Source organism: Macaca nemestrina, chromosome 8, assembly GCF_043159975.1.
Source record: "Macaca nemestrina isolate mMacNem1 chromosome 8, mMacNem.hap1, whole genome shotgun sequence".
NCBI lineage: Eukaryota > Metazoa > Chordata > Mammalia > Primates > Cercopithecidae > Macaca > Macaca nemestrina.
The window spans coordinates 122,694,810-122,711,081 of record NC_092132.1 but is presented as its reverse complement, the minus strand read 5'-3'; the positions used below and the strand labels follow the sequence as shown (position 1 = coordinate 122,711,081).

At 35.7% G+C, this 16,272-nt stretch overlaps 1 protein-coding gene and 1 long non-coding RNA gene across 5 annotated transcripts in view; both read left to right on the top strand.

The window, feature by feature from the left end:
• Positions 1-14,926, top strand: part of LOC105481946 (uncharacterized) — a 71,468-nt gene extending 56,542 nt beyond the window's left edge. The window contains exons 2-3 of the long non-coding RNA XR_011607115.1: positions 477-535; positions 2,135-14,926. This is a non-coding gene — a long non-coding RNA (uncharacterized lncRNA). The remainder of the gene's footprint in view (positions 1-476; positions 536-2,134) is intronic.
• Positions 1-16,272, top strand: part of LOC105476616 (neuregulin 1) — a 1,125,049-nt gene that overhangs the window by 56,802 nt on the left and 1,051,975 nt on the right. The gene's annotated exons all lie outside the window — the stretch shown is intronic.

The following is a 16,272-nucleotide window of genomic DNA, read 5'->3' as shown; positions in this document are numbered from 1 at the left end:
GTATTCACTAACACTACCTAACTATGTCCCTTCTGTAATTTATGTGGACTCTAAACATTGCTGTAATGTACTACTAGAGAAATACAAGATGTGTACATTTTTTCCTTCCTTCCTTCCTTCCTTCCTTCCTTCCTTCCTTCCTTCCTTCCTTCCTTCCTTCCTTCCTTCCTTCCTCCCTCCCTCCCTCCCTCCCTCCCTCCCTCCCTCCCTCCCTTCCTTCTCTCTCTGTTTCTTTATTTCTTTCTCTTTCTCTCTCTCTCTCTCTCTTTTTTTTTTTTTTTGACAGAGTTTCACTCTTTGTTGCCCAGGCTGGAGTGCAGTGGCACTTAAATGTCAACCTGACTTCCACTTCTCTCCAGTCTGCAATAGTCTGCCCAAATTATTAGAGTTTTAAGACTTTTAAGTTTTACTAGTCCTTCCAGTACAGAAAGGTGTTGCAGCCCCAAATAATGTGTATGTCGATGCTATCACTGCAGCGCTTTGGGTTGACCAACCTCATCCTGACTTCTGATCTGGAGTCTACTGTCATAGAAAGGTATAATATGTTTATAATTTTTCTCCCCCAATATTTCTTTGCTTCTCCATGTCAGTATTTCTCCACTAAACGCTTAGATATGTTTGATTTTACCCTTGCAGCTCTGTTATAAGGCAGACAGGCCTGAGCTGACACACACAGTTTCTCTCATGACAAGGACCAATTGTGATTTATGACCATTTACAGGATGCTAGTGATGTGGGGAAGGGTGTGTTTTTAGCCAGCAAGGCTATGTCCTTTCTCTTGGAAATAAAGAACATGTTAAAAATAGGTAGCAGGGTTAAAAAGAGGAAGCATCACTGTAATTTTCTGTTTAGTGAAGAGCCCTTAGGCTAACTTTCTATAATGTTCAGCTAACGTGTTTGTATCTTCCAATCATCTTAACAAATATTTATTGACTGCCTGCTTCTTGCAAGGTGTTATGCTGGCTGAAATGAAAGTTTTCATGAAAATTCTAATGTATAGAATTAGGAAGTTAGAAAGGGGGGTTATTAGCATGGGTCTTTGTCTGCTTTCGTTGAACAGAACCTGTTATGAAGTAATAAATTTTCCTCCAAAAATTTGGTTTATTTAGCAAGCAACATATCAACTAAAGATGAAAGAAGTAGAAACATTTATTCCCTTGTAATGTTAATATGAACCTTTGTTTTCATCAGAAATTCCTGAAAACCTAGATTATAGTATGTTACAGTACAACCTTGGGTTTGGCTTTTAGCACCAAGGATAAACAAAGATTTATGAACACAAAAGATGCTGTGAAAGCTCAGATTCCTGCTACACTTTGAATGCCCTATAGTTCTCTAAACGGTCCTAAATGTGGAAAAATCAGGCTTCTCGTTGGTTAGGACCCACCGACTCCATCATTGTAATTACTGTGATATAACCTGTAGGGTATGAGTGATTAAATAATTTAATATCACTGGAAAAGTTACTTGTTATTTGTTTGATTTGTATATTTGCAAGCAGTTCTTCATTTCTCATGACAGTTCTTGCATTCATCATTTACTGAAGTGGGGTTATGAGTTAATAAGTTTTTTTTCCTCATTATAAAAATTCTCAGAACAAGTCAAGATCTAATTAGACATCTTCATTTTATTAAATCGGACCTCTTTACAGAGCCTTTTTAGAAGCCCAGGTAACACTTGTTTTTATATATCATTGGCCCACCATAGTCACATGACTATATCTTGATGCAAAGAAGATTCTGAAGATGTAATTTTTTAGCCTTGGCATATTAAAAAAAATCAGAATTCTGATAGTAAGAAAAACATATTGTTTAGTTGCCCAAGTTGTGCCTTTTTTTCCACCTCTGATTTCTTCCCAATACTTTGATGAAGTACTCTCATGAAGTACTCCCAATACTCTGGCAATTTTCTGTTTCTTGCCCAATATAAAGTGTGGTGTTTGCACTTCATGCCTGAGTCTTTCTTTCCGAGAAAAGCCTCCAAGTCTTTTGCAGCTTTCAACTACATTAATTTTACAGGTCTGTCCTTGAAGTATAACTTTAAAAAGGTATTTTATGCTTTTTTTCTTTTTTTTTTTTTTTTGAAATTTCACCTTTTAATTGTCAATTCTAATTATCTGTACAAACTGATTCAGGCAGAAACATACAATGCTGAGAGAAGAAGGGACCTTGGGACTGAGAACTTAGGTTTACTGACTGAGAGAGGCAGAGGTGCTTCCCAAATAGAAACTGTGGCTGTTACCAGAAGAAGGGAACATGGATGCCAGAAAAAGAGAGGACACACATCCAGTTCTGGAAGGTTTATTTGGTTTTCATTAATAAAAATACGAAAACATTTCCCTGGTTTTCTGCTCTTAATCTTCCTTTAAATACATCAACTAGACATCGTCGATATAGGTGGTTCTTGTAAGATAAAACCTCTGTGGCCCCATGCGGGTTCTCTCCTGGTATTTATACACAAAATTGCCCATGTCTCTTAAAAAAGAGAACATCTGATTTGCCTTTAAGAAAAATGTGGGGTGGGAATGAGGGTGAGTGAGCGCTTTACGTTTCATGCAGTTGCAGACTTTTTGGAGGCAGCTTTTACTGTCTGGGTCATATTTTAATTCCTGATCCTGACGTGGAAGAGAAACCTGATGTTAGCGTCTGAATGGTATTCTTGATAGACTTTTAGTTGAATAAGTAAGGAAGGGTGCTCCCATGAGCCAACCTTATTCAGTGTCCCAGTTTCTGAGCAGCCCAAGGTGCCAAAGCCTAATCTAGGATGAGGATGGTTTGTGTGGAGCTAGTGAAACTACAGCTCCCAATCTCATCCAAGATTGTTGTTTTCCATTTGCTGCTGAACAGCTGTTTGTTTGGCTTTCCAGCAGCATGGATATGCCCACATAATCACAAACTCCTAGATACTGAGGCATCTTAATGAGAACATAGCCTGATTTTGGAAGGAATGGAATGAAGGAGGCCAAGTGAATTGCATCAGGGTAACTGGTAGAAAAACTGGCATTAGAACCTTGATTCTGTGCTCACTGTCCAGCACTCTGCTCCAGTACATGAAACTTGTCAGAGAAAATGAGATGAAGCGCCATGGTTTCCTATGCCCTCCATGTTTGTTTGTGGTATTTCAGCAACCTAAAATCTACTCATGGATCTGTCAAGTTTTAGATTTAGTAACAGGCTCATTGACTATGGAAATAATTGGGCTGGGGGTAAGGTCTCTCTGGCAGATTGAAGTAACTAGAGCAAGAGTAGATGGGTTATTGTGGTGGAATGAGGGACACTGGCTAGTTTAAATCACATTTCTGCAGTTTGTGGTTGGCCTTGGAGCTCTTTTGTCTCTGTAGTTTATTAGCAGACAAGCTTTTCCCTGCTGGAGCAAAAAGCTACCTACAATAGTGTGAATCAGCAAGTAGGAAGTATTAGTCATGTGAACTCAGATACTACCTATTGCCAAAGGCATGATATATTCATATCTTACATTTTATCTTCTCTGTGACCATTCATTACATGCAGTGACAGCATACTTAGTCTTCTGTGTGGCTCAATTGGGGGCATATTTGGTCTAGTCCAAGTAATTATATGTAACATAAAATTACATACAGCACAGTCAGCAAAGAAGCTGTCCTTCCTTCCCCTATCACTAAGATCTAGGGTGACTCTGGAATGCCACTGTGTGAACATTTCTCACTCTTGTGAGTATGTTTCTAAATCCCAAATCAATCTGACAAAGGATTTTCTGTGAATTTCTTGTTAATTTCTTGACATAAAAGCTCTTATGAACATACGTAATCCAAACTTAATTCTTTGTTCGAACCAAAATCATTTTTTATTCAAGAGGGAACAATTATATGAATCTAGATTTTCCCAGTAAATCCATAACATACAGAGCTGAAGTTAAAGTGGAACCCGAGGTAATGTGAGCCCTGGGTAAGGTAGAATAAGAATGGAGAGGCAATAGGTCAAGAAAGGAGAGAATGATTCATTTCTTGAGAAAGACGAGCAAGGTGGTCAAATAGATTTGCTTCTCAACAAAGGGTGTAATTTAAGCACTTAGTTTTAGTTTCTTTTGAAGCTGCCTTCCCTCTTTCCCATCTCTCTATTCCAACATAGCAGAGTTAGAAGGAAAAAAAAAATCAATGCAAAACAACCATTTACTTATTTCCCAGAGTAATACTTCTCAAATTTTAACAATGTGCATACAAATCACCTGGAAATCTTGTAAAATGCAGATTCTGATTCAGTAGTGGTCAGTGATTCTCAAAGAGTGTTCCTTGGAGCAGCCATGTTGGAACCACTGTGTGCTTATTTAGAACTGAATTTATGAGCCCCACCTAACCTATTGAATTAAAATTTTATTAGATGGGCCCATAAACTGTTTTAGGAAGCTTACCAAGTAATTCTTATTCACCTGAAAGTTTGAGACTCACTGACATAGAGGAGATTCTCTGGAGTTTTTCTGAGGACTCTGGTATTTTCTACTGTCATTGGGCTTACAGTATACAGTTGATCTTCAGCAATGGAAACAGTTGGACAGAGATCTTTATTTAGGCTCCTGAATGGCTGTCGGCATCTTGAAACTTAACTGGCTTCATTAAAGTCTGTATTTCTTGGTCCTTTGACATCTATTATGATAACCCTGATATTTCTAAAGCAGACATGCCACTTCATGGAATCACAGACCTCATAGAATTCCATGCACTTCATGGATTCATGCACGTTAGCACAGCTAGACACCTTTATGTGACAATGGGTAATACTTACTTCAAAAGATAGGATAAAGGAAAAACCACCTAAAATTTCCCATAACAAATTTTTTTTTGCAGAGTTTTCAGGGGTATGGATACTATATGGACTTTATATCTTTATATCAGCTTAGTCCCAGTTAATTGCCATTTTCAATCATATTAACGGCCATTGGTCATTGCTATCCAGTCTACGACTGGCTGGTTCTAATGGCTACAAGCATGCTTAGCAGTGCCCTCATGAATGTTGCCATTATTGTTGAAAGAGGAAAACATTTTAATAATAGGAATTGGATTTTCTCAGTATTCAGTATTTGCAAAAGGTGGATGTAACCTCTTATGACGTCTCAACAGCTATTACTTTATTTTTTAATTTATTTTTTAAAATCTTATTTTCACACCCCATGATTCTGGAGCAGCTATAATTTTAATTTCTGAAAGTTTTGATGATTTCCTCCAAGGCTATAGCTGGAGAAATGCACATTGTCTATTATTAGTAGCATTTCTCAAATTGTTTACAAGGCCTGTAATATAGATGGGCTGAGACTGAGTTTATGCTTTTCCATTGAGAAATTTTGGTCTTGCAGAAAGAATCCATTTGTTCTGTAAATCTATATAAAGCAAAGAGAAGAGTTCAAAATTTATGAGGGAGCCCAACAAGTGTTCCAAAGAAGGTTATTTAAGTACTACATTTAGGTGCTCATCTAGTATGTTCTTTCTACCAATACATAGCTTAAATACAAATAGATCTAAGAACCTTAGTTAAGATGAAAGGGTAGTGCATACCATGCTATAAAATCTCTCATATGGAATTCACATAAAGTGTCTGCTGCAATTTTGTAATCTTTCCAAAAGCAATATAGTGTGTCTACAGCCCTTATTTACAACTTATAGAAATTTACTCATTTTATGCAGAAAATTGGAAAGGAGCAGATGTTTATTCCTAAGCTAGAATTTTGAAGGCCAGCAATTAAAATAAACATGTCTCTGCCAAAACTTGAACTAAATTAAAAAATTTAGCATATAAATTAAAGCTCACTTAAAACTAAATTTATCAAGGAAATACATTTGTTTTGCATTGCTGGTTTCAATTATTCTGAAAAGGCTTTTATTTTTATGGAACACTGAAGATTTTTAAAAGTTTCAAACAATTTATCGGACAATTGCACCATTTAAAATGAGTTACAAATGTCTTGCTTAAATGTGTGAGCTATTAGCACATATGACCTTATAGAGAGACATTAAAGCAACCATATCCTCAAGTTTATGTCTATATTCCCAGGGGAGTACAAGAAACTGGTCTGTAGACTTGAAATAGATAAAGCTGTGGGCTGAGGATAATGCAGCACTCTCTTCTATTCATTTGTTCCTTTGGTCAGGAATCTGAATGTTGAGACATCTTCAATAAATTATGCATACTGAAATATTTGTGCTCTTAGCTTATTGCCACAGAGGAAAGGAGGTTATTTCCTACTTTTTTAGTATCTCTCTGTTTTCGTCTGATTTGTACAATGTTGCCTAATTAATCTTTCTTAAACACTTTGCCTTCCACACATTTTGCCTAAAACCTTCATTGGCTCTTGTAAGATGTGCTAGCTTTCTAGGGTCTCAGTTTACTGTTGCTACCCTACTTAAATGAATCTCCAATGCTTCCTAATTGTTACTGCTGGGCTTCAACCAATCCAATGACTTTCCTTTCTCTGACATACATCAGGTTTATGCAAAGTAGTTTCTTGGCTTAAGTTAGCCTGTATTTCTACAAAGGTCCTGTCAGATCATCAAATGTGACTGTTTCTACATATGGGCCTGATATCTAGTTTAGAAATTCTATGCTGTAAATGTTTTAGCTTAAAACTCTAAAATTTAACCAGTTTTTTGAATTCTATTATATTACGTGCTTCTGGAATAAATCTAAACACAATGAAATCCTTTCTTGAAAATTTAGGGATGTTATACACAATATAAATAAGTTGTAAGACAGTGATTTCTACTAGACAGTTTAGGTATTAAGAACTATTTGCCCTTCTATTAAATTGACCCAGGCTATGCCTTTCTAGTGTTTTTGTATACTCTGATTTTTTTAGTGGCTTTTATGTTTTCCTAATTGTTTTCAGTGTCTGTCTTTTCTGCTGTACCTGTATCCAAATAGAAGTACTTATCTTTCTAATGTCATTTTTCAGTTTGTTGTAGGTTAATAAACTTAGATTTTTTAGCTTAAGTAAAAATAAATAGACTTTGAATAAGATCTCATAAATGAAGTACTTTACTTGGAACTTTTTTTTTCTTTTATCTGTTTGGATACCTTTATTATTGGCTGACTTCTGACTTCTTATCTATGATCTATATAATACAGAATGTTACTAAATAACCTCCAAGCAAGTAGAGCATTACTGTAATTTACATGGTAAGGGTGTGGGAAGCTGGGTGGTGATTTGGTATTTTCAGGTAATATACACTCAAATATTGACCTATTGACCTTTTACTCGAAGTCTCCGATAAATCTCAAATCTTCATTTTTTTTTTTTTTTGAGACAGAGTCCTCTGTCACCCAGGGTGGACTGCAGTGGCACCATCTCGGCTTACTATAGCCTCTGCCTCCTGAGTTCAAGAGATTCTCCCACCTCAGCCTCCTGAGTTGCTGGAATTACAGGCAGGTGCCACCACACCCGGCTAATTTTTGTACTTTGAGTAGAGACACGGTTTCACTATGTTGACCAGGCTGGTCTCCCACTCTTGTCCTCAAGTGATCTGCCCACCTCGGCCTCCCAAAGTGCTGGGATTACAGACGTGGGCCACCACGCCTGGTCTTGCAGCAAATCCTGAAAGCTCACTATTAAGACTCATGATTTTTTGGGGGGTTAGAAAAATTACTATGATTCAGGGCCAGGCGGGGTGGCTCACGCCTGCAATCCCAGCACTTTGGGAGGCCGAGATGGGAGGATCACGAGGTCAGGAGATCGAGACCATCCTGGCTAACACTGTGAAACTCCGTCTCTAGGAAAAAATACAAAAAATTGTGGCGGGCGCCTGTAGTCCCAGCTACTCAGGAGGCTGAGGCAGGAGAATGGCGTGAACCCGGGAGGCGGAGGTTGCAATGAGCCGAGATCACACCACTGCCCTCCAGCCTGGGCAACAGAGCAAGACTCTGTCTGAAAAAAAAAAAAGAAAAAATTGCTATGATCCCCTCTCTCAAATAAAATTCTGGTGACTTTTCTTTAACTCACCAAAAGTAGATACATACATTTTTCTGATTCATTGTTTGAAGACAAGCCTTAAGATATTTTGAAATAAAATTCCACAAACATTACACAGAACTTGTAGTTATGTGAGGAGAGCAAGATTTTTTTTTTATCTTATTTTTTTAAATTATTTATTTATTAATTTTTTTTTTCAGACGGATTCTCTCTCTGTCGGTAGGCTGGAATGCAGTGGCATGATCTAGGCTCACTGCAGTCTCCGCCCTGCTGGGTTCAAGCAATTCTCATGCCTCAGCCTCCTGAGTAGCTGGGACTACAGGCGTGCGTCACTACACCCAGCTATTTTTTTTTTTTCTCTATTTTTAGTAGAGATGGGGTTTCACCATGTTGGCCAGGATGGTCTCCATCTCCTCACCTCGTGATCCACCCACCTTGGCCTCCCAAAGTGCTGGGATTACAGGCGTGAGCCACCGCGCCCAGCCTGTTTTTGTTTTTATTTTGTAAAACGGCCTTCTCCACGCTGAAAATCTCTCTCTTTTGCTCTTTTATCTGTCATCTCCTCCCCACTCCCACACCCCGTACTCCTTACCCAATCTTGCCACTGCAGGACATGAGATAGGATGAAAGTTGGAAAATAATAATTTATGGCGAAAGCCTGTGTTCCCTGCTTTATCAAAGTAAATTGTAGAAAATTAATGTTGTGACAAGATGATTCTATTTTGATAAATAAAATCATTGAAAAGCTATCAAGACTCACTGTTTCTCTGCTGAGAGAACTTTTTTCCTCTCTATTCTGCATTCGTATTCTTGGCTTTCTTCCCAATTAGTCTCTGCTAAAGAGTGATAATTAGGGAGCTAGGATTTTCACCTACCTTGTGAACAGTAAAAATACCCATTTTTTCCACCACTGAAGCTATGTGTATTAATACTCTATGCTTTCCGAAAGAGAATCCCACACTGCTGTGATTCCTGCTTAAAAAAGGAGGTAATCTAATGCCAAAATAAAAACAATTTTACGGTAGTTTTACGAGCTCCCGGGAACAATGGCCACATGATGTTCGGTTGCTTGTTTCGTGTCTGATGACTGAGTTCAAGTACATCTTAGAGGCTAAATTTGGTTTAACATATTTTACATCTTCTCAAACTCCTTATAACAAGAGCAGTAAATTAAAATTAAATTTCGACCTTAAGTGGATTGCATGTTTTGCATAGGTAATAATATATTCATATGGTTCAAAAATCCGAAAGCGTAAATGAGTACATAGTAAGAGATTTCCTTCCTACATCCCCATCTTTCCAGCTCCTTTTACTCCCCGTCCCTTCCCCGTGAGAACTATTGTTACTTGTTTTTTATGTGTCCTTTCAGAGTTTTTTCTGCATATACAAACCTAAAATAAACATAGATTCTTATTCTCCTACTTTTTATAAAAAAATGTAGCACATTTTATGAATATTTTGCCACTTGATTTTTTTTCTTGCTTAACATAATATAGTTATTTCTATATACATACATAGGGACGTTTCTTAATTTTTTATAGCTGCATATCGTTTCCTTGCACTGAAGTACCATAATATATGCATATTTCACAATTCCCTTATTCATGTATATTTGACTAGTTTCAAATCTTTTGATATTATAAACAATACTGCAAAGAATATTATATATGCATAGTTTTATATGGTAGAATAATTTCCCAGCATTGGAATTGCTAGGTTAGAGTATGAGTATTTGAATGTTGATCAACATTATCAAATCACCCTCATATAGGCATTGTGCTTGCTTATGCTCTTACCAGGCTTATATGAGATTGTTCCTTTCTCCTCAGCCTTACCAATAGAGCATGTTGTCAGCCTTTGGCATTTTGCCAATGTGATAAATACAAAATAACACAGTAGCAAATTTTTAACCTATGTTTTTCTTATTATGAGTGAAGTAAAATATATTTTCATATATTTGAGTGATGTTCCTCTTTCTATACACGATTCGTATCTTTTACTTTTTTCAACGTTCCAATATTTTGTTGATCTTTTTATTATTTATTTCTATAGGCTTTGTCTAAATTGCGCCTTTTCCTGTGATAGAAAGTAAAAAATGTTTCAGAATTATATCATTTGTATTTTGAGTATCATCTTTTCTATTTTTGTTTTTGTTTGTTTGTTATTTTCTGAAGAATTGGTTGAATTTCTCTAGTTCATTTTTCTTCGTGTCTTCTGGATGTTTAGTCATAATTAGAAAAAGCTTCCCCATTCCAAGATTACAAAGGAAATCTCCTGGGATTTTTTGTACTTTTGTGTTATCTTTAGTATCACATAAATCTCTGATTCATCTGGAATTGGCTTGTAGTAAGAAGCTTATTTTTTCTTTATATGACTTAATTATTGAATGGACTGTCTTTTCCCCACTGATGTAAGATACTACCCTTATTATACACTAAATTCTTCTCTATATTGAGCAGTACTTTTGGATTTTCTATTCAATCTCATTTATCTGTTTATTTATGTGTCAGTGTTCAGGGACTATATGTCTTAACATCTAGAATTTCTAAACTACCTTTAAAAACTGAAATTGCTAAGCTGTCTGTTTTCCTATTTAAAAGTTTTTCCGAATATTCTTCTTTTCTTCTTTTTGCTTTATAAACTTCCAGATTAACTTGTTTTATTCAAACAACTGGTGTTTTAAAAATAGGATTTTATTACATTTTCAAATTAAATTGCTGTCTTTATGATGTTGAAATTTATTTTGAAAATTATATTACCTTTTCAGTTGTGTAATTCCCTTTTTTTCCTCTAATGGTGCTTCAAATCATCATATAAATCTTGCACATCAACTTTATCAACTTTGTCTTTTAGTATTCTATCTTTTTCATCACCATTGTTAGTGATTTCTATATGTTGATTTTGAATTCTATTTTACCCATCTTTTATTGCTTGTAGTTGTTTTTCAGTTAATTATCTTTTATCTTCCAGGTGTATAATCATAGCCTCTGTAGTAAATAATTCCTTTGTTTTCCTCTTTCCAAATTTGTATAGATCTGATTTGTTGTGACTCGTCTAATTGCTTTGGATCGTACCTAGGGATCAGCTTTAAATATTATCGGTGATCATCTTTTTCTTGTTTCTGACTTCTGGGATTCTAAAATTTTATCATAAAGCGTGATGATGGTTTTTGGTCTGAGTTGGATGTATTTTATTATGTTAATGAAGTATCCATCTGTACAGTCCTAGAGTTGTAGCTGGACATGTGAACACCTCCTTAAGACATGCATTTCTCAGCCCAGCTGGTATTTAAGCATGCCGTTGTGATTCACGTGTGCCCATGTTCTTGCCATTGTAACGTAGGTTAAAGTGACACATGCCATTTCTTCCACATCCTTTCTTTTCCCTTCTTGCTGGCAGGAAACCAGAAGTGATGGCAACCCAGCCTCAACTATGTAAAGGACAACAAGGCTCTCAGGGATGGCAAACCACGAGATGGAGGGAACCTGGGTCCTAGAATCATTTTGTGGAACAGACTAGTCCCCTGGAACAATTTCCAATTGTTAATTGCGAAAGAAAAACAAACATAATTGTTTTTAAAGCCATTTTATTGTTGAGTCTTTTGTTACACATAGCCCTTTTATTACCATGAATCCACATTTATAGTTGACCCTTGAACAATGGGGTTGGAGGGTTAGGGGCAGCGACCCCCAGTGCAGTTGAAAATCTGCATATAATTTTTGACTCACCAAAAACTTAAGTACTAATAGTCTAATATTGACTGGAAGCCTTACTGATAACCTAAATAGTCAATCAACACACATATTTCATGTATTCATGACACGTTTTTCTTAATTTTTTCTGTATTTCTAGTCTGCACAGCTCCAAGCAATTTTTATGTATATTTATTTTTTAAAATCTGCATGTAAGATTTTTGGAGTTCAGACCCATGTTGTTCAAGGTTCAACTGTAGTCCTCTTTTCATTTTAGGTTATTTTTTAAAATCAAGTGATTTTTTTTTTTTTTTGGTCAAAGACCTTTTTTGTCTATGGAAATTATGATGTGCTGTGTATCTCTAGATATATTAATATAAATTACATTAATGATTTTACAATATTTGACCATTCTTGCTTTCCCTGGAATAAGTCACATTTCATATAATGAATTATTTGTTCAAGTGCTTCTGGGAATGTTTCATGATATTCATACCTAAGATCTGTCAGCTGTTTTTGTTTTGTGCATTCTTTATAAAGTTTTGGTATTAGTGTTTTAGTGTTACTTTCTTTTGTAGAGGAAAGAAGAGTTTTTTTTTTTTTTTTTTAATTTTGTTTTTCTTTGTTCTGGGGCTATTTTAAAACACTGGAACTCACTGTTCTTTAAAAATGTGGTGGAATTTTCCTAGAAAACTTCCAAGGCCTAGAGTTTTGGAATATTAATAATTGGCACATTTCTCTAACTCATTTGTTGAAATCAGATTATTTAGAGTTTCTATATCCTCTGGGATCAGTTTTGGTGAATTATACATTACTAGAAAATTACGTATCTCATCCAGGTCAAATTTATTTTGGCATAGAGTTGAATAAAATAGTCTCTTTTGGTTCTTGTATTTTTCTTTGTTTTTGTGGCTTTTAAAATTCTTATTTTCATGTTTGTAGTTTGTTCATATTTCCTTGAATAATTTAGCTGTGCTTCATACATTAAATATTTTTCTTAAAAAACAATTTTTAAAATTTATTCTATTTTTTCCCTAACTCCATAAATATTAACTACCCTTTTCTCCTTTTCTATTGTTTTTTATTCTTTTCTATAAATTTGATTCAGAAGCTCAATTCCCTTCTTTTCATTATTCTTTTAAATTTTTTAATAAAAATTAAATGCTCTGAGTTTTCCTTTGGGAAATGCTTTAGCTATAGCTCATGAATTCAGGTATGATGTTTCCATTAATAGTATATATTCAGATATATCAGTTTGCATAACTCTTTGAAGAGGGAATTGTTTTGTAGGGGGTTTTAAAACTTCCATGTGAGAAAATTTTTATTTTTCTCCAGTTTTATCAATTTCTATATTTAGTATATTATATTAAGAGTATGTTTTCTCTGTTATTTCTAGAATTTGCCTATTTCTGAAATTTTCTTTATAGCCTCATATGTTATGAATTTTAATAAATATTCCATATATCCATAAATATGGATTGTTGAAAAGAAGATAGGTCTTTTCTGATATAAAGTATTTTTGATGTATCAAACATCCGTAACACATTAATGATGCTACTCTGTTCTCATAGCTTGAAACAAGAGAATTACTCTCTTCTCACTAGTGTGTTTCTGTCTCTTGTTTCCTGTAATTTCATGTTTGTGCATACTTTGCTATTCATAACAATTTTTTGTGAATTACATCCTCTTGAGTTATACAATGTTGTTTTTTGCATCATTTTGGGCCTAAATTCTTGCTTGTCTAATATGAAAAATAAGTCCATCTATTTGGATTCTTTTCCATTTTGCCAGTATATCTTTGTCCACATTTTAATTTTAATTATTGTGAATCAATAATTGTAAAAGCTATTCTTTTAAACAGTATTGAGCTTGGTTTTACTTTCTCATTCAATCTAAATATCTTTGATTTTAACAAGTAAGTTTAATCTATTGATACTGATATAGTTGGTATGTTTGTTCTGAGTGCTGCCATATATTAAATTTCTTGCTTTCACGTTTGCTTTATGTTCTTTAATCGTCTTTCATTATGTTGTCTGTATACTTCCCTTTGTTTTAAGTATACTTCTGATATGTGTGAAGGTGACATATTTATTCTATTGGCTCTCTTTATAATTTTGTTGTTAACCTTTTATAAAATATGTTTGTACTTCTGTCAGTTTTTTTGATCTGCTTTAATGTTATTACTTGATTTCCAGGAATTTTAGTAAAATAATCAACAAACATTTTCAACTTCCTAATTTCTTTTCCCCTCCTTCCCATTTTTTAAAATTGTACCGGTTCTACTTGGTAGAGCACATAATACTAACATTCTTTTTTGGTCATTCCAACCCTCAAATCTTTTCCATTATTTCCCCAGTCATATTTATTTGGCTGAAGATCACCTACTATTGTCATCAAGAAAGATTAAATCATTTTTGTATGTAAAAGCTGTTTTTTTTTTTTTTTTTGCATTTATTCCTAAAGGACAACTTGACTCAAACTTTCTTTTTCTGAGGATCTTGTAGATGGTGCTGTTAATACATGTTGCATGGTGTTAAATGCAACTGTAGAGAAATCTGATTTTCATCCTTATAAATAATTTGCTGTTTTTGCTGGGCTGCCTTACATATTCTTTGTTTATCGTTGGAAGTTCAATAACTGTCTGGGTTGTCTATACTGGGTTAGTTTTTCCTTGCCCCCAGTGTACCTTTCAATATGTATAGTATTCTTTTATTTCAAAGAATTTTGGGGAGCTTATATCTTTAAATTGTCTTTATGTCTCTCTGTTTTTCCTTTTTAAGTACTGTGTCTTTGTCTGTTAAGGCTGCTATCACAAATTATCATAATCTAAGTGGCTTATGAACAACAGAAATTTATTTCTTGTAGTTCTGGAGGCTGAGAAGTCCAAGATCAAGGCACTGGCAGATTCTGTGTCTGGTGATGGCTGCTTCCTGGTTCATAGATTCTGTCTTTTCACTATATCCTCACGTAATGGAAGGAGCAAGGAAACTTTTGGGTTCTCTTTTGTGAGGACAGTAGTCCCATGCATAAACGCTCTGCCCACATAACCTAATCACCTCCCAAAGTTCCTATCTCCTAATACCATGGCCTTGGAAGTTAGGATTTAACATATGAATTTTAGAGGGACATAAATAACACACTCCAAATATGTTTGTTGTATTTACTTTGCCTGTCTTCTATAACTGTCATCTAGTCTCTCATTCTTTTCAAGTCTTTATTTATTTTCATTTTATTTTGTTCTCCTTTTTTTTAAATTAGCCTTTATGTTCCTTATTCTATTTTCTGTAGTTTTTTTTTTTTTTTTTTTTTTTTTTCCGCAATTTCACCTTATTATTTCTTGAGCTCTGATGGGTTGTATTTGAGTGTTTCCTCTGGACTTCCTGTTTCTTCTTCATGATCTTCCTTTTTTTTTTTCCTTTGGTGGAGTCTCACTCTGACGCCCAGGCTGTAGTGCAGTGGCACAATCTCAGCAGCTCACTGCAACCTCTGCCTCCCAGGTTCAAGCAATTCTCCTGCCTCAGCCTCCCAAGTAGCTGGGACTACAGGCGCATACCACCAGGTCTGGCTAATTTTTTGTATTTTTAGTAGAGATGGGGTTTCACCATGTTTGCCACGATAGGTCTTGATCTCCTGACCTTGTAATCCACCTACCTCGGCCTCCCAAAGTGCTGGGACCACAGGTGTGAGCCACTGCGCCTGGCCCATGATCTTTCTTTTAAAGGCAGTTGCTTCATTTATTTTACAATACTAATGACAAAAATTTTGGTTAGACTTTTCATTCTGTCATTGAGGAAATTCTTGTGCTCTTGTCTGTTGGTAAGTGTTACTGCTCTTTCTCCAATTTTTTTCTTATAGTGACCTTGTATCAATGTTGTTCCATCTTCTTTGCTAATACTCAATACTGAATGAATTGGGTCTTCATGCCTTAAGTATATTAGCAGAGGTGTTTGTGAGATGGGAAGATTCAAGCAGCTTTCTAAACTTCACATCTTAAAGGTGCTCTCATTAGGTGCTTCCACAGAGACAGTGTCCTTCTGCTAATATGGCCCCTTGTTCAATCTGTCTGTCTATTAATCAATCAATCAATCAATCATCTCTCCATCCATCCATCCATCCATCCATCCATCCATCCATCCATCCATGCATCCATCCATCCTTCTTTCTTTTCTGCCTCTCTACTTTAAACTGTATTTAGGAGGCTTCAGCAGCCAGTCGTACTCACTGCTATACTCCTATTTTTTTTGTTTTTTTTTTTTGAGATGGAGTCTTGCTCTGTCACTCAGGCTGGAGTACAGTGGTTCAATCTCGGCTGACCGCAAGCTCCACCTCTCGGGTTCACGCCATTCTCCTGCCTCTGCCACCTGAGTAGCTGGGACTACAGGCACGTGCCACCACGCCTGGCTAATTTTTTTGTATTTTTAGTGGAGACGGGGTATCACCATGTTAGCCAGGATGGTCTCAATTTCTTGACTTTGTGATCCGCCCACCTTGGCCTCCCAAAGTGCTGGGATTACAGACTTGAGCTACCACGCCCGGCTACTCCTTCTAATTTTTAACACATGGTGAGGTACATAGGCAGAAGAAGATACCAATAGTATCTTCTACTGCTATTGTAACGTCTTTTCCATGGTGGTGTATTTTTTTTGGT